This window comes from Ailuropoda melanoleuca, chromosome 1, assembly GCF_002007445.2.
Source record: "Ailuropoda melanoleuca isolate Jingjing chromosome 1, ASM200744v2, whole genome shotgun sequence".
NCBI lineage: Eukaryota > Metazoa > Chordata > Mammalia > Carnivora > Ursidae > Ailuropoda > Ailuropoda melanoleuca.
The window spans coordinates 162,372,377-162,390,426 of NC_048218.1; the positions used below are offsets into that span (position 1 = coordinate 162,372,377).

General features: G+C 37.4%; 1 protein-coding gene across 1 annotated transcript in view; it reads left to right on the forward strand.

The window, feature by feature from the left end:
* The first annotated feature begins 85 nt into the window (after positions 1-85).
* MPP6 (membrane palmitoylated protein 6) overlaps positions 86-18,050 on the forward strand; it is a 109,479-nt gene continuing 91,514 nt past the window's right edge. Inside the window, exon 1 of the mRNA XM_034669285.1 lies at positions 86-512. The gene's annotated coding sequence lies outside the window, so the exon portion shown is untranslated. The remainder of the gene's footprint in view (positions 513-18,050) is intronic.

Consider the following 18,050-nt stretch of genomic DNA (forward strand, 5'->3'; position numbering starts at 1 on the left):
TGGGGCGCGCTTTGCCGGGCCCCTGGCTCCGGGGCTGCGGGCGGGAGGGCGGGCGAGCCGGAGCGCGGCAACGTGTCTGGCCCATGCTGCCCGCCGCTGCGCGGCGCGCTGCTCTCTCCACGCGCTCTCCGGCGCGGCCCCGGCTGGGGCAAGGCTGGGGCTGGGGGCGCGCGGGGCCCCTTCCAGGCGCCGGGAGCGGTGCTCGGGCGCCGACACCCTCTGCTGCGGGAGTGGCGTTTAAGGCATGAATGGAGAGCCGCGCCGGGGGCGGTAGTTGCTGTGACTGACACCTTCGGGGTCAGTGCCGAGAGGGGGCGATTCAGCCAGCTTCTGGCGAGCTCCCGAACCCCAAGTTTTTGGGGGAGGAGGTTTTCTGCAACTATTACTGCTACTTCCAAGGCACGGGACTCGTTTGGTCAAAGTGGTTGTGGGCCGAGCACACGCTGCTCCGGAGGCGTTCGTTGCTGAGGCAGTGTTTTCGGATCCTGGGTACATAATCTGGAACCAGAAAGGTGCTGGGGCTTTTTTTTTTTTTTTTCTTTTTTTTGGCGGGGTGGAGGACCAGAAGGGAGTCGATTGAGGGATCATACGGCCGGTAGGATGACAGGCTGTGGATTGGTTGGTGGATTGGTTTTTTCTTTTTTTCCAGAAGGACTTTTTAACACTTTATTGGGAGTTTAGTCTCAATCTCACCAGCTCCTGGGATTACAGCTGGAGATTACATCCATTAAACTTCATCAGCTGGCGCATGCATTTATGTAAGGGGGTTGGGGGCAGGCGAGGAAGAGAATTGAAGGCTCTTGGGGAAGCTCAGAAAATTCTCCGCATTACTTATAAACAGCCTGTTAAGGTCAAGCTAGCCACGTTTTACTCTTTCCTACGCCTTTGGGGATTGTTGGAATTTTACTTTATGCTTCCTGAATTGGTCTTGTAATATGGCTGGGAACATTTGAGGTGTGTTAAAATGCTCTTCAATTGGAATATGATTTAGCAGCCATTTCTACCCGTGAAATCTTTCAAATCGTCGTTTGGAAACTTATACATTTCGAATATATTAGGCAAGGTAACAGTGTTATCAATGCAGAGATAGTTGCGGTACATACGTATAACAACGGACCTCAGGTAATACTGCTTATTTTAGGTACCTACTGTGCAGTTATGGTAAGGTATTAGGCCTGATTATAGTCATATGTTCTGAGGCCTCATTACAGTAAACAACTTCTGTGGGTTGTGTCATTTTGAGGTCATTTGTATCTGAAATCTGTCATATATTTAAATACATGTTTAAATATACGTACAGCCTGTTACTTCTTAAGATCCATGTTTCATTTTAGACTAGGGTTACATAATATTTAAATGTACCACTTTTAATTGTTCTGTTTTGCCCTTTGGGGTTGTACATTAAATATCTTTATGAAAAAACATCCACGGGTGTGTGTGTCCTTTTCCAATTGATGCTACTCAGTTCCTTTCTCACCTGGAATTTCAAAATGAATTATTTTACATTCCAGATTAAATAAACACTGGAAAAATTAAGGTGCTTAAGCAAGTCTGGTAGCGCTATATAAGACAATCATTTTTTGTTCTTTGAGCCAACTGTTGGATTTTTAAAAAATGAATCATATTTTTCTTAGACATTTGAGGGAGCAGTTTGCTTTTTTCCCCCTGAGTCTCATTTCAGGCTGAAATTGTTCCAGAAGACTACACAGCCTGCTTCTCTCCCTCCTTCCCCCCCCTCCCTTTTTCAGCTTGGGATAACCAAGACAACCATAATTGTCTTACCTTTTTAAAATTGTGTTTTTAAATTGAAGTGGAGTATTTACTATCTTTTTTTAATGTACTTTACCTCTTAATAATGGATGATTAGAAGACAACAGATGTTTTAATTAAATGCCTTTCACATTTTTGACATCCAAGCTTTGTTAAAAGCGAGTAACAGCAAATTATTGCTGAGAGTTGCAGATAATACAGGGTTAGATAGTCGAAGGCTATCTAATTGTAAAACACCAAGAAAATAAATATTAAAAGAAGCAAGAGGACCCATTTGTATATTTGACATCACTTACTGTATTATAAATTATCTAGTTCTAGGTGGTTTTTGAAAGAGTGTTTTGCAAAGTAGACATTAGGTATGTTAACACTGATAATTTTCTTTTCCAAGGCAATTCTTTTGGTAAGTGACTAAATTTGCACGGAACTCTACTTCAGGTAAATGTGGTTAACTTGCAAGGGATGTGCTGATATATATTTCAGGAAGAATGAACATCTGCCTATTTTAGATAAAACAAATACTGGGCTGTCAGAAGATATTGTGTATTCCTTTAAAAAAATATACTGAGGAAAAAAATATGCTAGTTTTATTTTACCTGTAGGTTCTTTCCTTCCAAAAATAGGCTTCACATTTATGAATATCATAAGAGCAGATAAGCATAAAAGATCTCTTTACTAATAGGTTTCTAGTATTGAATTAAAAATTTTATTTCTTTCTTGTAGGGACCGGGTTCTGTATAGTGTATTTTTGGTCAGTCTCACAGAAGCTGTAATGATTTCCCCACTCTTCTTGTTATTATTTGTCTGTGACCACTGGGGGGAGACTTCATACATTTTAGGTTGACCATATTCCCTCCCTTAGATACACTGGCTGCTAATCATCCTTGGGCACTTTGCCAAACTGCTGGAAATGTGTTGAGGAGGATGCACTCAGAATCAAGTCTTGATCAAGGTGTCTAGTGACTTTTATTTTTTTGACTCACACCACCACTCACAAAGTCCCTCTCTTTATAGATTGTGTTATTAACAGTCTACTTTTTGGTCTGTTGGTAAGTGGGCTAACTAAATATCTCACATAATGAAAGATGAGATTCATGACTACGTTAGAGCTTTCAAAGTCTGACTTTACTGGCATTAATCTTAGTAGCAATGTAGGTTTAATTACTTGCACATATTAGCTGTCTGGAAAGATCTGGAGATATAGGTGTACCATATCTGAACCTTTTCAAACAGATTGGGCTTCTATTTTAAAAAGCTTTCAGAGGAAGAGATATTACAGCATCCCTTGTATCCAGTTTCACCACAAAGGGTAAGTTCTTCCTTTTTCATAGTAGTAAAGATAAGATTAAAACTCACAACTTTGTTGACCATTATATTGTAGCTATTCTTAAAGTCAGAAGTCTGGTTTCCAATTCTGGCAATGTCCAATTCAATAATAGTGAACTCAGTAAACAAAGGATGTTATGTTTATAGTAGCTTAGAAAGAACTTAAGTATTATGTTCCTCCATAACTAAGATTTTTGTACATTCTTGATCATAGCAGATAGGATACAATTTGGAGTAGTTTCTATCATTTTATCATCCTGGATTCTTCTTTTAAATGGCTTTGCTTTTGTCCTAAATTTTTTTTTTTAATGTTCATGGTATACTAGAAATGATATTTTTTGCTTAGGAAATGTTCCTTTCTAGCTAACTTCAAGATTGTGTCAAATACTTGGGAATGGTAATTCCTAAAGGCCTGTTTTGTTAAAGTTATCACTGATGCAAGGCAATATGAGAATTAAAGATAATATAGTGTGTTTTTGTAAAGCTCAAGTTTTTCAAATCCTTTCCGCTGCCTACTAGCTCTTATACAGGAACTGATCCCTGCTCACTTCACCAACTTACATCTTTTCCTCTTTGATCTATTACTCCTTTACCACTTCTTTAACATCCTCCCTGTTCACTATCTTCTGTCTGCATTGCCCTTCTTTTTGTCCCTCAGAAATGTCATGGTTTGTTCCTGACTTAGGACTGTTTACTCTGCCTGGAATTCTCTTCCTAAAACATTACATGACTGGCTCCTTTTCATCATTTCAGGTTTCAGTTCACATACTATCTTATCAGATAAGCAGTATTCTCTACCCATTTAGAATGACACTATCCTTATTTCCTTCTGTCTCATTACCTTTAAAAAATTTTTTCTGCAAACCACTTATCGCTATCTGAAATTGTGTTTTTATATTATTATCTGTCTACTCTCACTAGAATGTAAGCCCCATGGAAACAGTAATTGTAGCTCTTTTGTTTAACTATATTTCAAGGACTTAGACCTGTTCCTGGCACACAGCTGTCATTAAATAAATACTCATTTTAAAAAAAATTCTGAGGTTCTGTCCTTCCTCAACTTCTGTTAAAATGTTCCTTTGTGGGATGATAGGAGTAGATGGTAGTTGTAGTAAGTAGGCTACTTTTGGCTCTAAGTAATAGAAATTCATCTAAGTGATATAAACAAGAGGTAAGATTTATTGTAAAGATGCAGGGAGTATCTGATGGAATCCAAAGGTTGGGACTCAGGATTCCATCCAGTGCCAGCACGATACACTTCATGTCTTTATTCTGCACATGTATTTCCTTCGTTTCTTCTCTTGCTGCAGAGGATCACTTCCTAGTCCTCTTAATGGAAAATATGGCTGCCAGCATCTCCTGAGTTTTTTTCAGTAGTAGCCCACACAACAGGAAAGAGATTCATCTAGTACCCATCGCTCCCCTGTTCAACAAAGTATCTTGTATTATTAGAACTTGATGGTATTTGCTGTAACCATGTGAAATGGGATTGGAGAGAAAACCCAAGTAGATGGTACAATAATTAGTGTTCACCCTTGACCATCCTCTAGAAGTTTGGTTTCCCTTCTTTTAAATTTTGCTGGTATATGAAGTTAGAAGATCTGAAAAGCACTGTCCTGGGGATTTTAAAAAGAAATGTCCTTTCATGGAAGGAATTTACAGTTTGGTTGAAGACAGTAAGATATATACATGAAGGAAAGAAACGATCAAAAATAGCATGGTGATAATACAGAAACAGAAAAATATTTGCAACTTGTATCACAGACAAAAGGTGAATTTCCTTGATATATAATGGACACCTGTAAATTGATAAGAAAAAGACCAACCATAAAGTTGGGTAAAGATTGTAGACAGATAATTCATAGAAAAGGAAATCCAAGTTGTTCCTAAGCATTTATATTCAACCTCACACATAATATAAATATCATAAATTATGAGGTACCATTTTCACAAATTAGAAGGACCAAAAAAGAATTTGATAAGACTTTTCAGGAGGATAGAGACTAACAGGTGCTCTCTTACATTGCTGGTGGAAATATAAATCAGTAGAATTTGATGTGATTGAAATTTCTGAAGAGTACTAAAGTAAATAGAAATACCTGAGAATATGCATAAATTGATGTAGGTGTTTGTGGGAGAGGAAAGAGCTAATATACAACTTAATTATCTGAACACTAACTTGTGTTGCTTTATTTTTAACTTTAGTCATGAAACAAGCCCAGGCTAGAGTAAAGCCAGTGAGGTCACATACCTTCCCACCCCCCAACACAGGAGATTCCTCTTAGGATTATATTCAGTTCATCTTCCCAGATCACCCTTTCTTTCATCCTAGTGCTGGTAAAGTTTGTTTTTAAATCACTGAGATTTCCATATCCTTTGTATCTTTCAGAGCCTAGCACTTTGTTAGCTACTTAATAGCACTTAAGTAGTTTGAAGTGAACAGTGCTTAGCTTATTAGTTTCTCATAGACCCACTTCATAATTTTATGCTTTTGGAAATCTTTTGTAAAAAGTGATTTAGAATATAATTTGAGAAATGTACTTCAGATTTTATTACAATAAATGGTCAGTAGGGCCGCTTTATAAATTGTTTATAATATAGTATATTAATGGAACTTTTACATGGTTCCTTTGCTTTATAAAACATTGTTAGATCTGGGACACCTGGGTGGCTCAGTCAATTAAACATCTGCCTTTGACTCAGGTTATGATCCCTGGGTCCTGGGATCAAGTCCCACATCGGGCTCCTTGCTCAGTGGGGAACCTGCTTCTCCCTCTGCCTGCTCTTCCCCCTGCTTGTGCGCTCACTCACGCGCGTGCTCTCTCTCTCTGACATAATAAATAAAATCTTTAAATATTGTTAAATCTTAGTTGGGTTAGGTAGATATGAAAAGTGGGGTAGGGCAGCTGAAGATGCATGAGATTTTTCTAGAACAGTTTGTGAGAAAGTATGAGGAAAATTTGCAGATCAAGGGAATATGGTTTAGAGAAAGCATGTGGTGGCACCTAGAGAGCCTACGTATTAGGAGTTTTAACCTAGGAAAATACTAAGCCAGTTTAGCCGAATACATACTTTGAGGATATGATACTTTATAATATTTTTATTGTGTAGGTTATTTACCATAAATTGACTTTGGTACATGTAGGGGTTCTCCTAAGTAGGCATCAGAATCCTTTAGAGTTATTCTATACCAAAGGATTCTAATTTAGTAAGTCTGGTGTAGGGGCAGATCATGTTTGTATCTTTAAAATCAACAGGGGCCAATATTTGTGAAGTAATACATTCTGTAAAATATTTTTTTTAATAACCAAATCAGTTAGCATAGCTTTTAGGGTTCCATACCATTTACATAACTCTAACCCTAGAATTTGGTCTCTTACCATGGTGTCTACTTTAGCCGGATCAGTATCTCTACAAGCATGAAATTGATTTGCATTCCTTTTCTCACTTTTATACTCTTTCCTTCTTTGTTCCCTTGTTTCTTCTTTACTAATAAATGTTCATACTTGCCTCTCCCAAGAAGCTATCATTGGCTGGCCTCATGCACAATTTATCTTTTCAGTACAGGACAAATTATAGCACAACACTTACATAACTGGCAATTACACACCATGTCAGTGGCTGATTTATGTGCTTTCACTCGCATGAGCCTTGTGCATATATGCCTGGTTTTACTGTTTGAACTTCCTTCATTTTCCCTCTCAGTACCAAGACCTTGGAGCTTAGTCATACTGTCAATGGCATGGACAATATTATTGAATGCTTACTATGTTTTAGGACTACGCTGAATGCTTTCCATACATTATCTCATTTGCTCATCAGCAGATTTTTAAAATCAAAAACCCTTATATGATTGTGTCAGTTTTCTGTGTCTGCTATAACAAATTGCTGTAAACTTGGTGGCTTAAAACACAGGACATTTATTCTCTCACAATTCTGGAGGCCAGAGGTCTGAAATCAGTATCATCGGGCCGAAATCAGGGTGTTGGCAGGGCTGTGCTCCTCAAAGGCTCATGAGGAGATCTGTTCTTTGCCTCTTTCATGTTTCTGGTGACTGCCTGCATTCTTTGGCTTGTGGCTTCATCGCTTTAATCTTCAAGGGCTACAGATCTCTCTCAGCTCTGTTCTTTTTTTTTTTTTTTTTTTAAAGATTTTATTTATTTGACAGAGATAGAGACAGCCAGCGAGAGAGGGAACACAAGCAGGGGGAGTGGGAGAGGAAGAAGCAGGCTCATAGCGGAGGAGCCTGATGTGGGGCTCGATCCCATAACGCCAGGATCACGCCCTGAGCTGAAGGCAGACGCTTAACCGCTGTGCCACCCAGGCGCCCCACTCTCAGCTCTGTTCTTAACACCTTCTCCTGTGTGTGTGAGTGAAAGAAAAATCTCCCTTTGCCTTCCTTTTTAAGGACACATATAATGGCATTTAGGGCCCACATAATGACCCCTGATAACCTCCCTATCACAGGATTCTTAATCACATATGCAAAGACCCTTTTTCCAAATAAGGTAATATTCATAGGTTCCAGGGCCTAAGACCTGGATATCTTTGGAGCACCGTTAGCCTACTACGGGAGTAATTCAAATAGTGCAGGAAAGGAGGGTGGGTAAAAGTCTTTTTGGCCCATCTTGTCCCTCTCTTTTTAAGTCAGTGTTTCTTAGCCAGGGATGATTTTGCTGCCCTGCCTTCATGTCCCTCAGGGACATTTGGCTGTCGTAACTGGAGGGGATTGCTGCTATTGGAACCTCTCAGGTAGAAGCCAGGGAGGCTACAAACAACGCCCAGGACAGACTTCCACAACAAAGAATGCTGCAGCCCTAAATGTCCTAGTGTGGAGCTTGAGAAACACTATTTTGAAGGTAACTATTGCCAGAAGTTTCTTGTGTAGCATTCCTGAAAAAAGTTTTATACCAGCACATATCATGAGTAAAACCCTCTAATTTGAGTTATGACTGGTGGTAGTTTGTGGTTGACTGAAAGTTGATTTGAGTGAGGAGTCAAAAATGATTCACACATACTTCAATATATTTTTATTTAAAAACATGCATATACTGTACATTTATGTGCCAGTCTTTTCTTTGAGTATGTTTTGCCTGGAGCTCTGAGTCATTATTATTCTATAAACTAGTGCATTATCACTGATTCCTAGCTATGGAGCAAGAATTTAAAATTTTATGAAAGAATCTTAGTGTAGGATCCTTGTAGTGTTTTTTGACTCCTCAGTTGTTTTTAATTGTGTGCTTATGTTTAATTATACAGCAGATAGCGTTTTGTTTTCTTGGGTTTTTTGCCACTTGCTTTCTTCGGGTCTCTTCAAAGCATTCAACTTGGTTTTCATATGAAGAATGATATAACTCCATGGTCTTGTATTAAATAAAAGGTTGTGTGTATATATGTAAAATACATTTTATATATGAAGACATATATGTTTAATGTTATATTATAAATCATATATAAAGTAATTCTGTTTTGTATAAAAAATAATGACTCCCTAAGATATTGGGAATACTACTCCCAGTTGCTGCTAATTTGCATAGCTTCTAATCTGGTGATGTAATAACAGCTCATGTCCCAGCTGCTTCCAAATTTTTGGAAGTTGTAAAAAATTTTGTTTTAATACAAATGACAGTTTATAAATTATAAGATAATACTGTAAGTACTTTATTGCTATACCAGTTTAATGCTTGAGTTACTTTTCTACTAAAGGAAATATTGGCTTTTCATTAGCTATAATAAATATTACTTGGAGTTTTGCTTACTAGCAAAATATTTTCACTGCTTACATAGTTAAATCCTACAATTCCTTGAAATTAGGGTCTTCATTTTATCATTTTCTTAACATGGCAGGACAGTTAGAGACATGGGTTATAATCCCAGTTTTTCTAACTTCCAGCTATTATACTTTTTCAGAACTCAGAGCTCTATGTGATACAGATAGTAAACTACAGACATGTCTGTTGTTAGCACTGAACTCAATATACCTCATTTCTTAAACAGAGGTTATAATATCTATAGCGTTAGTGTAAGATTTTTAACTAGGTAATGTAAGTGTCTAGCACAGAGTCTGGTACATTTCAAGTGTTCAGTAATTGTCAGTATCATTTTCTTCTCTTACTGTTTGGTACAGTGTTATATGTGCAGTGAATAATATTTGTTGAATAACAACATTTTCAGTTGCCTTTGCCTGATTCATAACTTTCATTTTCTTTCACTCCAGTATGAGCTATGTCTCATTTAGTAAATATTTTTAAAAGAACTTTGCTTTTAAAGTAGTTCAGTAAATTATGTGCTGTTAACTAAAGTTAGTAAGTCTTATTTTTACATGACATTTAAATGTGTTTGCAAAGGGGGATTGGTTAGAAAGATGACTATGTGACCTCAGAGATTCCTTCCAGCATAATAAGATTTTATAAAACTCATATAATCCTGATTTTTCCTCCTGCTTTCCCCCTAAAAGTCTACAGAAATAAGTAGTGTTTGATCATGTGGCTTTTTTTTTTTAATGACGAGAATAACCATAGTTGTAGTATGTTCCTAATGGCCCATTATCACAGAAAGGGAATTTTTTAGTATTTTGGATGAATGTGGCTGTCTTCAGGTGGATTTGTCTTCCTCTTTTACCTAGAATAAATATGTCTGTATACATATAATAAAATATTTCATGGAAAACTTAACTTTACATAAATAAAATTTTAAGCCTTTTTATTCATCTTTTAAATGCCCTTCTGTCTGGGACTTTGACATACGAAACGTAGATAACTGAGTTAAATTTAATTCACTGAAGTTGCTTATTTCAGAAATTAAATGATCATGCATATTTTTATGTAAGTTGATTCAAATACTTTTCATTTTCCTTTTCAAACTAGTAATCTTCTGGAATGGGATAAATGAAAAAACTTTAAACCATGTTTTTAAGGAGGTTGGAGCACCTTGTGAGGCATATAGGTGACGTCATCACTGGATGCCCTCATCATTCCTAGCATTTGGTTCTTGAAAACCTTAAGGTAGAGAAATTTTCCCTGAAGGAATTTTAAGATGTTATGGGGGAAATAAGGATAAGGAGTTGTGGTTGTGAATGAACCCTTAAAAATCCTTATAAACTTTCAATGTTCATCTAATAAAAACCTTAAATAAAATATATCAAACAGATTATCAACATTTTATGCAATTAAATTTGGAAATGCCAGGGATTTTACAGTTATTTTCCATTTACCCCTATTTTCTTGAAAGAATCTTTTCAGGATTTCCAATCTGGGGGGGATGGGGGGGTTCTTAAAATTTTAAGAAGCATTTTTTAGGGTGTCTTACAAATAAGAGCTTTCCTCATTTCCATTTAAAAGTTACTCAACTTATGGTTCCAACTGTTGTTCTAGAGATAGCATAACTTGGATATTTAAAATTTAAAAAAAACAAGCTTTTAGTAACCTTTATTTAACTCACTCAGCTTGCTAGAGCTGAGTGGGTATTTATAGTTCTTTTCTACCCATGATAATTTCATGCCAGCACTCATCAGAACATAACATAATGGAACACTGACTTGGCTCTGTCCTTCTCATTCTCATATCCATTCTCTCCTTCCCAATAGAATGTTTCCAGATTAAAGGCTGGAAATTTGTCCCTTCTTCTGTCTCTTCTAAGACTGCACTGCAAATAATCTTCTACTCCTACTCTGCCATCTTTTAATTTCCCTTCTCTTTTATCTTCCAAACCTGCAGCTCCCCTTTTCCCAAAATACCTCCAAAAAGAGCAACTTCGAATTTGTTACACTCAAGTAGAAATTTTCACCAAAAGTAAATCTGTATATATATGTATATACTGGAATTTCACACTTAACGGGTTACTTTATGTAGTTTACCTGAAGAAAATAACTGTCTTTTTTACATCCCCTCAACCAAGCATTGTCCCATGCGCATAGGCTGTGTTTAATATTTATTACTGAAATTAGGAAACAAAAAATTAGCATATAAATAACATTTTATCATGTGTGACTAGGTTCTGAAAGAGTTTGAAGTTTAGAAAAAAATTCTCATCTGTAGGGAGGGACTTGCCATTCATTTGATTGAATTAATTTTGAGAGGAGTCCTTTTAGCTCTAAAATTTTGATTCTAAAAAAGCAAGAAGTGTGTCAAATTGATTAGATATTGAATGGCTAATAAAAAAAGAATATTGGGTGGGGTAACACGAGTGAAGGCATTTAAGTGGGGAGAGATGTGTGGTTGTGTATATAGTAACTAAAAAAGAACAATGTGGTTAGAATAGATGTTTATATTAGAGAATAGGGGAATTAGGCTGAATAGATAAAAAGCTAGATTTTTAAGAGAAATTTAAACATTCTTGGATAACAAAAGTTTTTCTAATCTAGTATTGTCTTTAAAATGACATTTTTACATGATAGTCTTGTGCTGAGTGGGTTACAGTGAAGAAAATAGTGGGAGGAGACTTGCAGTGATAATTTAAATGTGAGGCAATAAGAACTTGAAAGTGGTGGCAGAGGGAATGGAGAATGAGATGAGTGGAGGGAAATTACGACTTTACTGTGGCCTATCAAATGACGTACAAAGGTATCTCAAAGTTTTCAAGGGATTCCTAGGCAAAGAGCAGTCCCTGGATTTTCAGCGTTTAGGGATCTTTTCCCAAGGTAAGCCCTCATCTTGTTTTAAATGGTCATGTAGGTTCTTATTTTCTTTTTTAAAGAAATATATATTTGTGAGAGAGAGAAAGAGCCTCCCTGCTTGCACACCATCAGGTATGCACGTGCAAGCAGGGTGTGGGGGAGGAGGGAGAGAGGGAAAGGGAAAGAGAGTCTCAAGCAGACTCCCTGCTGAGCAGGGAGCCAACTCAAGGTTTGATCTCATGATTCTGAGATCATATAGGTTCTTTTTCTTTTTTTTAAGATTTTATTTATTTATTTGTCAGTGAGATAGAATACAAGCGGGGGGAGTGACAGGCAGAGGGAGAGGGAGAAGCAGGCTCCCTGCTGAGCAAGGAGCTCAGTGATTCGGGACTCAATCCCAGAACCCTGGGATCCTGACCTGAGCCAAAGGCAGATGCTTAACCTGCTGAGCCACCCAGGCGTACCAGGTTCTTATTTTTTAATATGTTCTTGTATTCTCTAGATTTAAGCAGGTTGTTCTCAACAATATTTGACCCCTTTATCATTATTAAACGATGGAAATGTCTTTTGTCATCACTTACCTGGGTATTAATTAGTAAGTCACATTTCATTTATCCCTGCATGATATACTGTAAACTTTCAAAAGAAAAATATTTACAGTAAGGATGATGAATGAGCCTTGTGGTTGTCTTAGAGGGGAGGGGCAGAGGAACTGTAAAAATTGTAGAAAAGAAAAACTTAGAAAATCAAGATACTAATAGTAAGGAAGATTATAAGAATGTTAAACAAGGAATTTTAAAACAAATTTTAAAAACATTCAAATGCCTGAAAGAGGCTTAAAACAATGTTAGAAGTTGTGGGCAAATAAGAGAAGTGTATGACTTGATTTTTATTATGAGATAGCATATGTAAAGTATGGTCAGCAAATACTTCTTACAACCATGACCATACTTTTTATATAAAGCCAAATTACTATGAGATATTTTTTAGGTAAGCAAGAAAATTGAAGTGTTTTATTGTTAGAAATATCAAACTGTATTAGCTTACAGTTCATCTATTTGCATTATTTAAAATATACCACTGATTCAGGGGGCAGTTTTGCCTCCTACAGGACATTTGGTAATATCCGAAGACCTTTTTGGTTGTCACAGTTTGGGGTCGGAGTGGGGATGCTTATTGGCATCTAGTGGGTAGAGACCAGAGATGCTGCTAAACCATTTATAGGACAAACCCCCACCCCCATGACAAGGAATTAAAATGTCAATAGTGCCAAGATTGAGAAATCTGGAGTATAGAGTAGGCAAGTTCTCCTGTGGGCAATTTTAGAGACCTATCAATTTCTTCTTTCTTTCTAGGATTGATCCGAAACTGTCTTTCTGTTAACACTCTTTTTTTTTTTTTCCAGCAGCTTACAGTACACTTGATTGTCACTGATTTTTTTATTATGTTCTTATCCTAAGGGCGTATCTTAGACACTTTAATTAGATGAATATTTCCAGTAGTTCTACCCTTCCTAGGGTGGCTTTTTTTCTGCTAACTTTATGTATCTTGTGTTTCCTTTCACTATTATAATTCTTGAGGGGTCACCCTATTTCCAAATTCTGAAAGCCTCTTGATGTGATTTCCTAAGGACTTCTTTTTGCAACAAGGCTTTTTATGTGCTTTAGGGTGCTTCATGTCCCAGGTCTGGGTTGAGCTAGTTCTTGAGTATAGGTTTTTTTCTGGTAGTGTGTGCATTCGTTCTAACTTGTTTATGCAAGATCTTTTTTTTCTGACAGCATTTGAATCTTTTCTAATTTTTCTATATACAAGAAGTTTATTTAAATAAAATGCTTAGCTGAAAATAAAAAAAAACATCTAGGAGTTATTTCTTTTCGAATAATTTTATCCCTGTTTATAAAGATTGCCCTAGGTATAGACAGCTACATATGAAAAGGCTTTATAATAGTTTTGTAATGATAAATGAAAAACAATGAGTTCTAGAATGAAACAAGGTATCCAGAGTTTTTTGTTTGGTGTTATTGTTAAACAGTGCAAAATAATTCTTTGGAAAATAAAGATAAAAGTTGGATGAACAAGGATGCTGGGTGGCTCAGTCAGTTAAGCATCTGCCTTCGGCTCAGGTCATGATCCCAGGGTCCTGGGATCGAGTCCCACATCTGGCTCCTTGCTCGGCAGGGAGCCTACTTCTCCCCCTGCCTACTGCTCCCCTGCTTGTACACATGCATGCATGCGCACGCAGTCTCTCTCTAATAAATAAATAATATCTTAAAAAAAGTTGAATGAACATATCACTGACCGAGAAAGACATTTTGCAAGAACCTTAACCCACTTCAATTTGATGTTGATCTAAACATGTTGGCCACTTAGTGAAATATACCTGTGTTTACTAGCTACTCTGTGTGTAATAAAGGAATAGAGAGGGAAAGCAAAAGTTAAAGAAAACTATTCTGTAGTGGTCAGGGTGTGGTGATTAAAGGAGAGGGAGAGCAGAGTGGGAGAGAGAACATTGAGAATTTGTCATCTTTGAGAGGCAAAGTTGTGGAGTAAGTGCAGGTTTTCTTTTTAGTAGATAACTTCTTGTGTGCCTCTAGTATACATAAATTCTATTTTCATCTTCCGTTTTCACCTGTGCAAGTGTTTCATTAATTGACCTTACATCAAATCTAAAACTGACCTGCCTTGTTGATAGATCAGTTATTAACAGCAGTAGGCTTTTGTTAGTTTACTAAGTGATACATTCTTGAACTGCACCACAGAACCATCCTACCCCACCACTTCAGATATATACTGTTAATTGTCTTGAGTCTTGACTCCTTCCTTGGGCTTCTTGTCAGCTGAGGAAAGCATTGGTGCTGCAGCTGCTGCGTCTCAGGAGAGGCATCATGTCCTCACTGCATAAGCACGCAACCCACATCAGTAAGCTTATTTTAATTGTGGAGATACTGTAGCTAAGAAAAATTTAGATGTTTGAAGAGACTACTCTTCTGAGTCTAGGAATTCCGGAGTAGTTGAATACACAGGATTCATCCTCTGAACAACCCAGTTTATCCGGAGGAAGGGATTTATGTTGACCATGAAGAGGACATCTTTTCCTCCCTAGTTATTTATGATAAACTTGTTTTAAATGGCCTTTAAAAAATAGTGTTACAGGTAGAGTTAAGCTGGTATAGAAAAATGAACGTGCAATGAAAGTTAAAAATTTTTGTTCCCAGCCTTACTTCATAGAGTTAATCATTGATAACGGTTTTAGATTTAGTTAGTAAAATGTTTCTCAGAATTCATAATTAGCATTTTGGCAGTACTATGCAGTCTTGGATTGTCCTGAGCACATCTTAATGTTTAGTGCCCCTGTTCTCTGCCGCAGCCATGGGGGCATCAAAAATGCCCTCGCTTATTTCCAAATGCTTCTTGGGTAGGGAGTGATACTTATCCCAGGTGAGAGTATTGTAATTTTTAAAACCATACCGCATGTCTTAGAAAACATGTCTTTTTTCAGTTTTACACAGTTAACTGTATTGACTCCACTACAAAAGAAGACTATTTGAACACACATGTACTTCTCAAGGGAGGTCCAGAGGAAATCTGCTTGGAAAGAACAGAATGTCATAGATTACAATGTTTATTCAATCTTATCTGCTTTTCTTTATGACAGTGTTACTATCTTATGTTTTCAAGTACCTTTTTTATTTTCCTTGGGTGTTTTGTGGTTTTTGAGTCATGAGCTCATGCTTCGCTGGGTTTTATTGAAAGGATTCTGTACAGCCTGGTTAAAGAGCACATTCCTCCAAGGAAGATTTGCTAAGGCTTTTCTTTGGCATCTTTGTAATTTCTCTCCTCAGGGTTTTCTGAACTAGATAGGTGTATCAGAACCCCGAATCCTTGAGAGTAGGCTGTGGTTACACATTCTCAGGAGATATCCCCCCTAACATGGAATCCAAGCTGAGACAGGCTAATACTCCTTGTCTTCGTTGGCCAGCAGGCATATCTTTGCTAAGCCACTCTTTTACAAGGTGGCAGTTAGTGATGTAAGGCCCCAGCCTTATATGGAGGGTCTCACTTTCAGTTCTCCATCTTGAAGAGACCGAGTCCTAAGCTGCTGCCTCTGAATTTCTAGGTACTGAAATCTGCAAACCCCAGAGCAGCCATGGCTTTAGCACCTGCTTTCCAGTTTTTTATCTTCTTCATGTGGTCCCATGGAGATTTTCTTGGCTTGTTTTTGTATTTGAGAGGATGTTTTTGGTATTTTATATAGCATTCCTAGCTATTTTGTAAATGTGGGAAGTGTTTTCAGATTGTGAAGTCTAATTTTTTGCTGGACCTTTAAGCCTCATTCATCTTCTTTCTAACTTACAGGAATGTCCTAAAATTTTTGGTTTGGCTAATCTCTTTCATTTCTCTCCCACCTCACCTCCAGTATTGTTGGCATTTTATTCTTTTTAAAAAGTATCATTTCTGTCATTTCACAGTGACCTTAGGAGAGAATGTAACCATGTGTGCTCAGTCTTCCATTTTGGCTGGCAGCTTGTCTCTTTTTAGATCTAAGCTCATTAGGGCTAACTGATGAAAAATAAATCTCTATAAATGCCTTTTCACTTAACTTTGATTTTGAAGTTTGAACTTGAAGAGCGTGATCTTTCACTGTAAAAGTGAGGGGGCAGGGACAGAAGATAAAGTTCAAACCATTAACTGTGCAGTTGAGCAATGTCTTTCTGGGATGGGGAAAGTGAGGATCCTGCCATAATGTCTAAACTTACAGGGCAAATCACATTAAAAAGATAAGAAACCACAATTGTAAAATTACATGCAAAAACTATTAACTATAGTGTGCATGTCTGGCATAATACTAAGAATTAGAGTTCAAAGATAAATATGATGCCATTTCTGCCCCCAGAGAGCCCACTAATTTTGTGGTAGAGACAGACGTGCAAATGAAAATACAGTCAGTTTTCCTTATTCGTGGTAGTTATTTCTTAGAATTCCCTGTGACTACTGAATTAGCAAATACTGAGTCCTTGCTGCTAGGGGAATATTCAGGGTTATGTTCCTATGAGCCTCTGATCACATTTTCATTAATTGGTCAGTATATAAGCTTGTTATTTATGTATTTTGTTTAAAGCTGTCTTAACATATGTTGTTGATTTGTTAACATTGAATGACCAATGGCACCATAACTAATGCCTGAAGGAAGCTCATCAAACACGTGTTTTTTCTCTGTAAGGCACATCCCCAGCCTTCTTGTCCTTAGGAGCACTAAACAACACTTAAGCACTATGCTTGGGGGACATTTTAGACAGAAGAATAACCATGAAAAAGCATGAAAATGTGAAAAACATGGCACTAATGTACCATGAAAAGGATACTTGTTTTCAGTGTGAGAGCTGAAATGAAAGGGCGGTGTCACCTTATTGGACCTAAGCTGGTGATGCGCACACTGGGCACATTTTTTTTTTTTTTTTTTTTTTGGCCTCTGGGCCTGTCTGCAGGTGACCACAAAAGCACTGCAAGTATTGACTTTGGGGTTAAAAATAAATTTTAGCAGGTAGGCAAATTCACAAATACAGAACTCATGAATAATGAAGATTGACCGTACTATATGTTGAGTGCTGTGATTCTAAATCTGCTAGGATGGATCAGGAAAGGCTTCCTTTTAAACAATTCAGATGAAGTTCTAGCAGTATGAAGCAGTGAATTTAAGGAATAGTAAATGGCGCAATGTGCCCAGAATCAAAAGGGCTTCTCTGAGAAGGAGCAGGAGAGCATGTTTCAACAGTTAAGGAAGGAGATATGAGGCCCTTGTGCCATATTAAGGAATTTGGATTTTATGGATGATGGGGAACCACTGAGTGATATTAACCTAGGCATAAGCATGGTTATGTTTGTATTTTGGAAACTCACTCTAATGGTGGTATTGGGGATAGATGAAGGAAAATAAATAGAATGTTGTAGAAGTTAAGATGAGAGATGATGGAGAGAATGAACTAAGGCAGGGACAGTGGAGATAAAGTGATATATTTGAAAGATATGAAAGATAGCACATTGAAAGATCTTGGCAGCAGGTTAGTTGGAGTGAATAAAAGAGATTGACCCGGTATGCCTGGTTGCCTTTAACTGAGATAGGGAATATAGGAAGCACACCAGCTTTAGGAAGTAATGCGATCCTTGGATGTGTTGAGTTTAGTGTCCATGGAACATCTTTACAGAAATGTAGGCAAGGAAATATGAGTGTGAAACTCAAGAGAGAGCTCTGAAAGACATTAGAATGTATTTATGAATTGATTGAAAAATATCTTAGTGCCTGCTATGTGTCAAGTCACTGTTCCAGGGCCAGAGAAGATAA